This window comes from Microcaecilia unicolor, chromosome 6 (assembly GCF_901765095.1).
Source record: "Microcaecilia unicolor chromosome 6, aMicUni1.1, whole genome shotgun sequence".
In the NCBI taxonomy this organism is placed as follows: domain Eukaryota; kingdom Metazoa; phylum Chordata; class Amphibia; order Gymnophiona; family Siphonopidae; genus Microcaecilia; species Microcaecilia unicolor.
In genome coordinates, this window is record NC_044036.1 from 315,738,216 (window position 1) to 315,748,445 (window position 10,230).

Genomic DNA, 10,230 nt, shown 5'->3' on the forward strand with positions numbered 1-10,230 from the left:
AATGTTAGGAACGCCGAGGTCCCGCCCTTAACATACCCCCTTGTGATTTGAAAGCACTTCTGACAGACTGAAGTCTAAAAATTGGTTTTGAAAATACCAATTTGGACGCTTTTGTGAGAAAAATGTCCAAATGCAGATTTATGCCATTTTTTGGACGTTTTTCTTTTTTGATAATGAGCCCCATAATGTCCTTTCTGGTTGAGACACAGTATGTTTGGGGGGGGGGGGCGGGGGGGGTCCATTTTTTATTCAAGAATTTTATACTAAAAAATATAGAATAATACTTGTAACGATTAAACAAGTGGACATAAACACGCCTCTTCCCTGAAGAAACTACAGCCCTATCCTCCCCTCTTCCTGTCTTACCCAGTGCATTTCTTATGGCTAAACTTGTAAGTTTGCCCCCCCCCCCCCCCCCCCCATTGCCCTATTGCTGGGCAGACTTACACGGTCTGTGCCCTGAAAAGGACAGGTACAAATCAAGGTAAGGTATACCCAAAAAGTGGCACATATGAGTTTATCTTGTTGGGCAGACTGGATGGACCATGCAGGTCTTTTTCTGCCGTCATCTACTATGTTACTTGATAAAAGCAATCCCTGTTTTTAAATAGAAATGGCCTAATCTACATCCAGTTTGATTGAGGTGGGTCCAGCCATTCACAGGTTCTGAGAGTGAGGGACATTGCACACGCATAATGAAAAACACACAGATGGCAGTATGATCTGATAAACGTCTGCCCTCATGTCTTTATCTGCTCGTACGTATCTTCTGAGGGAGGATGAAAAGTCATTCAAGATGTGTTAGGCAAGAAAGACACAGATGCACTTTTGGGGTACAGATTTTTATAAAGTCTTTTTCATACACATGGCCATATAAACATGGAAAAAGCTTTTTATAAAATACCGACTGGCTGATATATACACCCCTCATCAAGGAGGTGTGTGCTTTGCTGGTAGTCATGAGCAGAGTTTGCAAGTACATAGTCAATTGTAAAATAATTGGTGCACATGCTTGCAAGCATTCACGCCTGCTGTTCAGCAGGTACAGAGGTCCATGCTTCCATTTCAAGGCATGATTTGTGGCATGTACACTAGTATTTTATAAAGACACATCATTGTCTATATGCCTTTGTAAAATAGGCACCTACACAGGCACTATTTGTCCTCTTAACCTCCTGGTGTACTTACACACAGCTGTAGGGTTTAGCTGTTCCACATCACTTCCTGCTTCTCTGGCCCCTCTCCACAGCACTAAGTAAGCACTGATACCTGTGTTCTTTTTTTTGTACTGATAAAAAGTAAAACATGAGTAATGCAGACTTGAGAGAGTGTCAGGGTAGAGTGTTGTTTCGAGCATATACCTCCAAATTTAGATTGTATAAAATGGGAGGAGTGGATTCACCAAACTGTGGAAAATGCGGAGGGCTGCAATGTACATACTTTCATGCCATGTGGGATTGCCCGGTGGTAAAACAATTTTGGGAAAAGATATGTATTTTCATGGCACATATAATGAATCAACATATATCAGTGGGCCCACAACAGGTATTGTTGGGAGGGGAGATGGTGGGAGGTACTGGTGCTGTCCATCATAATCTCTTGCTATATAGAGCATTTTTAATAGGGAAAAAATGCATTTTAGCCAATTGGATCCACCAAGAGGCTGCTACATATTGGCAATGGCGTAATAGACTGCATGCGTTACTATTAATGGAACTCCGAGAAGTGCAATGGAAATTAAAAAGACAAAAAGTTTTACTTAGTTTGGAAACCATACATACAAGCATTGGCTCCACGAGCACGCAGTTTTGTTCTAAACCGATTAGGGACCCTTTAATGAAAGAGGGAGTAATATCTGCTACAAGCTGGTGACAGTCAGTCTCAGTATAAAGAATTCTTGACCCCTTATCTGGGGGGGGGGGGGGGGGGGGGGAGGGGAAGGGAGTAGAAGTAAGGGAAAGGGGAGGGAAGGAAACGGGAGGGGGTAGGGAAGAATAGTTAATAAAAAATTGACATATATGTACATATTTAACATAAAGAGAGACTAGTTCTGTACGTAAGAGCTTCTTTAATCATAGGGAGTTCTATTGAAATTGTTAATATACAAGAAGAAAGGATGCAGTAACAAAGAAGAATAAGACAAGAAGTTTTGGGGAGGAGGGGGGGTTAAAGGGGGGAAGAAAGAAAAAATGAAAAATTCACACAGACTTATGGTTGTAATGATTTATTGTTCAATAAAAAAACTTTTAAACTAAAAAGTAAAACATGAACATAACGTTTGTAACTGATAATTTTCTTTGCCTGGGTATAGGAGGGATTTCAAGTTGTCTGCTTTGTGTTTCAAGATTATTTATATAAATTTATGTCACCACACACTCACAGATACACTCACACCCAGACTCTCTCTCTCTCTCTCACACACTCTCAAACATATACACTCCAAGGAAATCCTTGCTAGCGCCCGTTTCATTTGTGTCAGAAACGGGCCTTATTTACTAGTGCTAAATAAAAATAAATCCAATTCAGTAAAATCAATCATAATGAGCTTCCTCAGATAGCCAAGCCTTACAATGATGCCAAACCTAAGCTACAGAACAAGTTCATACATAAACTAGAAAGCAGTAAAGTAATCCTAAAACGTTTCGCACAACAGCCAAGTCTTACATGCATTATGAAATGTTTAAATACCCCAATCCTAAAATGGCAGTGGGAGGCCATCAATACAGTGTGATAAGCTATCACCAGACACAACTTTATATAAATAAGCTGGAGTCCTGTTTAATTGACCATACACAATAATGAAGGAGATAGGTACAGACTCAACTGGCATTTAATCTGACCAAACATTAAATTTATAGAGTAAAGAGGTGATTGACGCAGACCATATGACCCTGAAGCAGGTGACGAAATGTTGGCCACCGTTGGTCATGGTCGCACCCAGCGTCTTAAGAGCTTAGATTGAATGAAGGCTAAGTAATCTGTATATTCAAAATTTTTTAAAAAGTAAGAAAAAAAAGTAAAAAAATAATTCACAGAGGATTGTTTAATTGTCCAGGGGTGTTTGCCGATGATGATGCAGCCCAGCCCCCTTGAGCTCTTTAGTTATATAGCCGGGGGCTTCTTGAGGCATCACCTCTTTATAAATTTAATGTTTGGTCAGATTAAACGCCAGTTGAGTCTGTACCTATCTCCTTCATTATTGTGTATGGTTGTTTAGACAGAAGTGTTAGAAGGAGATTGCCTTCACTATTTGTTTTAATTGTCCTGTTTAATTGTACATTCTCTGTAAGAGTACTAAGTACCCAGTTTCCAATAGGATTTTGCTGTTTTAAAAGCTTTAAAAAAAAAACCCACTTTGTAGCCTTCAGCAAATGAAAGCACAGGGGCCACTAGTGCTGCTACAGTATTCTCTTTTCATGAGAAAAGCCCAGTCCTCTCACTGTTTCTCTTGGGGGGGGGGGTCCACTCACTGCTTTTATGTACAAGTTCTGCCCATTAGTGTAACAAGGAAACATTGAACAATGAATGTGAATGTCAGAACAGCATTATTACAGAGACAGCCATCATTCTAGGGTGTGAAACATACACTCAGATTGTGAATAAGGAGGAGCAATTGCTGTGTTAGACCCCCTTTGATTGAAATTCTAAGTTATGAATAGAGGAGTGTGGTAGCCGTGTTAGTCCACTCTTAAGGTTATCAATAGAAATCAAACAAAATAAAACATGGAAAAGAAAATAAGATGATACCTTTTTTAATTGGACGTAACTTAAAGATACATTTCTTGATTAGCTTTCCAAGGTTGCCCTTCTTCCTCAGATCGGAAATAAGCAAATGTGCTAGCTGACAGTGTATAGAAGTGAAAACATTCAAGCATTACTATGACAGTAAAATAGATACTATTGGAGATTCTACATGGAATGTTGCTACTATTGGACATTCTACATGGAATGTTGCTATTTCCGATCTGAGGAAGAAGGGCAACCTTCGAAAGCTAATCAAGAAATGTATTAAGTTATGTCCAATAAAAAAGGTATCATCTTATTTTCTTTTCCATGTTTTATTTTGTTTGATTTCTATTGATAACCTTAAGTTATGAATACAAATCCTTGGTAATGATTCTGAAAGAAGGAAATCTTTAGTTAAGTGCAATAAAAATAGTATCTATGTGTGTGTATGAAATGAATGAACCTACTCAAAGCCCAGTCGATACCTGGAGCTGTTTGAGCCCACCCGTCTCATTGGTAGGGCAGGACAAGGAGGCATCAGTAAGCGAGTTGCACATGGTTTGACTGTGGCTCAGTATATTCCTGGTAGATCGCCAGAGTCTGGTGCAAGTGAAGTCTAGCCAGCTGGTACAGGTAATCTCACTGTGTTAAGTGAATGGGTGAGACTCCCTCCTGGAGGTGGTGAGTGCTACCTCTGCAGTGTCCCCCTAGCAGTTGGCTCTCCTAGGAAGCAAGCACAGGTCTCATTCACACTTCTATAAAGTGTGCCAACATTCTGGGCGTTAAGCCCAAATTCTATACCGAGACCTGGGAACCCCGATTCCATTATAGAATACTAGCATAAGTTAGCTCTTCCGTGCTAACATTTAGGCATGCCCACGTATGCCATTCCTGTTGCTAGGTGTAAATGTAGCACTTTTGACGTATAAATGACACTTTTATAATGTATGTGTAATTGCGGGAGATGCCCACACTCTGCCTTGCAAAGTGTACAAGGGAGTGTTCACATGAGCAAGTTGCACACCAAGATTATAGACTACCACTTAGGGCCCAAAAGTGCATAAATGCTAGAAGTGGAGCAGTAGCCTAATGGTTAGAGCAGCAGGCTTTCATCCTGAAAACCAGTGTTCAATTCCCACTGCAGCGTCTTGTGACCTTGGGCAAGTCACTTAACCCTCCATTGCCCCGGATTTAAAAACAAAAGTTTTGTGAGCCCTCTAGGGACAGAGAAAGTACCTGCATATAATGTGTACAGCACTGCGTACATCTATTAGCACTATAGAAATGATTAGTAGTATTCTATAATCAGATTGCTTCATGTTATTGAATGAGGGGGAATATGATAGCCTGTAGGCAGTGGTGTCGGTTGTACGCCGCTGGGGGGGTGCCGTGCGCCTGTCTGCTCTGCTCGTTCTGTGCTCCAGAACAGATTACTTCCTGTTCCAGGGCAGAGGGAGCATGGAACGAGTGAAGCTGACAGGCGCGCGGCACCCACTCCCCAGCAGGTAAAAATGCATCCGGGGGTCCTTTTGCCGGGGAGGGGGCGCATCGGCGATCCGCCCCGGGTGTCAGCCACCCTAGGAACGCCACTGCCTGTAGGACAGAACTTCCTAAACTATGGGCCTGGATCTCAAATGGGAGTCACAACCTAGATGTTTACAGAATTAATTGGCAGCAGTCAGGGGGTCACAGCCAGAAAAGGATTGATCTATAGGGGATAACATTCAAAATAGTTTAAATTGAACACAAAACAGAACCAAAAACCTCTTCCATGCAGATAAGAATTGGGACAGTGCTGATTTTCCGAGCTCTAGAGCAGTGGTTCTCAGTGGGGTCACATCAGTAGAAGAGGTCTCAGAAACTAGGCCTCTCTCCCTTCCTCTGCATTTGGCTGTGACCTATGCTTAGTAGTTGGCCTGCCCCCTCCTCCTGCGTGCTTCCAATTAGATTGAAAAGCCGGGTAGAGTACTGGAATCTTTGAGCGCACGTCGACACACAGAACCCTGTACAGAGCTGCTACCACCACTGCTGCCTTCATCATTTGGAAATGTAGAGGGAAGAATACGTGGATATGGGAGGGGGGTGGAAATCTGCTATTCTGTCTTCAGCAGCAGCGTCTGAGGTCACAAGTATTAATGTAGGATTGTACTAGATAAAACTTTCAGCAACACTGCTGTCAAGTGAGATCCCAGCTGTAATTTTTACAAATGTATCTTTTTTTTATGGCATAGGATGACTAGGTTAGTGTTCAAAAGAGGATTAAGACAATTTAGAATAAATGTTGTAACAAGATTAGAGGCCATTCAAGTTCTGGTTTTGATTTCAGTTAAGGTGCAGAAATTGGTCAAAAATCCTTTTTCTGCCCAGTTTCAGCTGGAACTGACCATGTGTTTTCGGTGGAAGCTGAAAATTTGTGCTTTGTCCTCCCTCCCTCTCCGAACAGGAGTTGCCTTTCCCTCCTGCCCATTTTACAATCCCTGGCAGTCTAGAGGAATAGTCAGGACAGGAGCGATCTCAAATTGGCTGCCATGACTTCTAGTGGCAGTCTCATGAGATTGCTTCAAGATGTCCTAGCAGCCATTTTGAGAGTAGTGCTGACATGGGCAAGAGCAACTGCCCTGACTACACCACAAGGGCTGTAAGGTAGTCTTGGGGGGGGGGGGGGAGGCTACTCTTTGAATTTTTGTGTGTGTGCGTGTTTGTAATGCGATTGCAAGTAATTCAGTTATCTTGTGTAGTACTTTTTATATGATAAATAGAGTGCTCCAAATAAATGCTTTTAATAACAAAAGTTTAGCTGGAATTTAAGTCTATAAATTTGGGATGATATGCCAACAGCTGTTACTCCAAATGTGTAACCTGGGCCTCGCCAGCCTCCGGCATTAGCTCAGTCTCTATTTTTCCTCTTTCCGCCTTCAGATTCACCATTTGGTATCTCCACTTTATACAGTCAGACACCACCTTTCGAGCTGTGAGTGGGATACAAATGCAATAAATAAAGGTACTTTGCCAGGTCGGGGAAGCAAGCATCCTCACTCCTGCTCCAAAGAACCACATGGTACTTCAAGGATTTTTGCTTTTATATGTAACGCAACTTTACTGAACTTTCTGCAACCAGCAGAAAAAGATATTATAACTCATCTGTACAGTCCTTTAATTATGTCAGAAATCTTGCCTGTGTTTTTCAAGATCATGTATTATAATGCCAACTGCTTTCCAACTGGATTCGTGTAGTATATTCAACTCATTTATATACATACAGTTTCACCTGGCCTTTATTTATCCCTTAGACAAATAATAATCCAAGTCTGCTCCTATCGCTTCCGATCACTATCCAGGTCTCCTTCAGGCACAGACCCTCCACACTGTCCTTTCAGCAATGTGCTTCGTGGAGCTTCACCCTGGCCGTGAACAGGCTTTCCCTGTTCTGATCCTAGCTTCCAGGCTGCGTTCCCCTTACCCACCCTGAGCACCACACTCCTTCACAGCTGGCACTGCAAGGGCAACAACTACTCATTTATTCTGCCTGTCCAAGACCCCCCCCCTCCTCCTAGGGTCTCTGCAGGGGAACAGGCAACCAATAGCCCTATCACCTTGCACCCCATGTCATTCACCATCTAACAACAATTTCTTTTGATCACTTGTTATTTAAACACCCCTCCCCCCCTTGGGCTGGACCTCTATCCACCCACAAACTCATCTCCCTCCCCCCAGAGACTGGAGAGCTCTTGCAAATTCCAGTTTAGTAATACCTATTTTAATGGGGTATTACATATATGTTCTGACTTGGATACTAGTTGGGTGATTCTAAAGAATTTCCAGGCGCTGTTGGGTATGACGAAGACGTAGCCTCCTGTTTACTAAGCAGCGCAGCAATGCCGACACAGCCCATTCAAATTGAATGGGCTGTGTCGACATTAGCACACTACCAGCTGCTAGTGTGGCTTAGTAAACGGGGGGGGGGGGGGCATGTTTTAATCAAACTTGTGGTGTGCAGAAGCTAGATGCTATGAAAAAGGGAATCTGCACTGATTTCTTTTCAAGCGCAAGTACTGGTCAGCTTATAGTGCTAGTAGGGAAATTAAATACAATGAGGCCTGCATTTTGACTACAATTTTAATTGCGATTAATTATGAGATGAAAGACTATATTTCTTTTTCCCACTGCAGCTTCTTGTGACTCTGGGTGAAATCATTGGCCAGAGTCACAAGAAGCTGCAGCAGGAAAATAAATAAATAACATACTTCTTAATCATGCAATTAATCATGATTACAAAAGTCAATCAAAATACAGCCCTAAATTAAAGAATAAAAAGTAATGAAAAGATAAATACAAATCAAATTTAAAGAATCTAAAACAGCATACAGACTAGCTGTAAACAGCCTTACATTTTTCATAGCCTACTTCGGAAATGCAGCCCTAATTAAAACACAATGAAATCAAGTTTAGATATTGAAAAATACTTTGAGAAATATAGAGGGGCATAATTGAACGAAAACGTCTATCTCTAAGGGCGTTTATCTCCGAGAACGGGTCCGTGAAGGGGCGGACCGAACCGTATTTTCGAAAAAAATAGACGTCCATGTTTTATTCGACAATTTGTGAGCTGGGCGTTTTTGCTTTTCAGTGATAATGGAAAATGAAAGCGCCCAGCTCAAAAACGAATAAATCCAAGGCATTTGTTCGTGGGAGGGGCCAGGATTCGTAGTGCACTCGTCCCCCTCACATGCCAGGACACCAACCGGGCACCCTAGGGGGGGCACTTTTACAAAATAAAAAAAAAAGGTAAAAGAGCTCCCAGGTGCATAGCACCCTTCCCTTGTGTGTTGAGCCCCCCAAATCCCCCTCAAAACCCACTGCCCACAAGTCTACACCATTACTATAGCCCTAAGGGGTGAAGGGGGCACCTACATGTGGGTACAGTGGGTTTGGGGGGGTTGGACGACTAAGCATTAAGCAGCACAATTGTAACAGGTAGGGGGGGGATGGGCCTGGGTCCACCTGCCTGAAGTCCACTGCACCCCCTAACAACTGCTCCAGGGACCTGCATACTGTTGCCAGGGAGGTGGGTATGACATTTGAGGGTGAAAATAAAAAGTTGTGAAACATTTTTTTTGTGGTGGGAGGGGGTTAGTGACCACTGGGGGAGTCAGGGGAGGTCATCCCCGATTCCCTCTGGGGGTAATCTGGTCATTTAGGGCACTTTTGGGGGCCTTATTCGTGGAAAAAACAGGGTCCAGGAAAAGTGCCCTAAATTCTAGCTACAAACGCATACTTTTTTTCCATTATCAGCGAAAGGCATCCATCTCTCCTCGGCCGATAACCACGCCCCAGTTCCACCTTCGCCACACCTCCGACACGCCCCCGTCAACTTTGTAAGCTTCCGCGATGGAGTGCAGTTGAAAACGTCCAAAATCGGCTTTCCATTATACCGATTTATTCGTTTTTGTGAGATAAACGTCTATCTCCCGATTTGGGTCGAAATCTAGGCGTTTTTCTCTTTCAATTATAAGGTGGATATTGTGCTTGATTGTAATTTTTCAGAGCATAGAGTCCTCACATTCAGTAATGTACTCTTTTATTCTGGATTGTGCATCAGACTGGTATAATATCAGCAGTGTAGACCAGTTTCTGGGCCCCTTTACCCTGTTTTAGTAAGAATCTATAACTTGTCCTTTAACAAAATACAAAAATGGGAAATATCTCAATGCTACTTCCTCTTGTTACTTGTACACAGAGGATATTTAACTACACTTGCATTGATTGGGGAACCTAAACATGCCACCCTTGTTGAGAAGGCCTTGCTAAAATGTGTCTCCCAGTTGTCAGCCTACGCTTGCAGTTTACATAAGAACACAAGAGTAGCCATACTGGGTCAGACCAATGGTCCATCTAGCCCAGTATCCTGTTTCCAACGCCGGCCAAACCAGGTCACAAGTACCTGGCAGAAACCCTGGGACTGGAGAATAGTTAAGCTCTTGAACTCTTGGGCTGGCAGAAAATTACTAAATAGCAATTATTCTGGACACGTTTCTAGGGGATGAGGGTACCTTTTATTTGGCCCTTAGGTTTCTGCCAGACAATGAAAGGACGAATGCCAGAAACTAGAATATATTATTTATTATAGATATAAAAATAACAATGTGGCAAAATGCAAAGCAAGTTACAACAATATACTTGTGCACTACAAAAATATAGATCACCGAGAGCATGAAGATATATGATTGTAGCTAAATAAAACTAAATGGAAGATTACACAACTAAAATATATATTGTGCAAATTGCACACTTAGCAGCGAGTCATCCTACTGACCACAAATCCTGAGAGAAACCAGTCCTTCACAGGCAAAAACTACTAAGTAACTATACCCTGAATCATAGGTGGTAAATCCTGCTTCCCTTACCCTGCAGTCTGTATTGCAGACTTCCAGTGGGGTGAAGAATCATATTCCTCCATTGAGACTCTACCAGAATTATCTGTGAGCCTATCTCAGTCCAGGAATA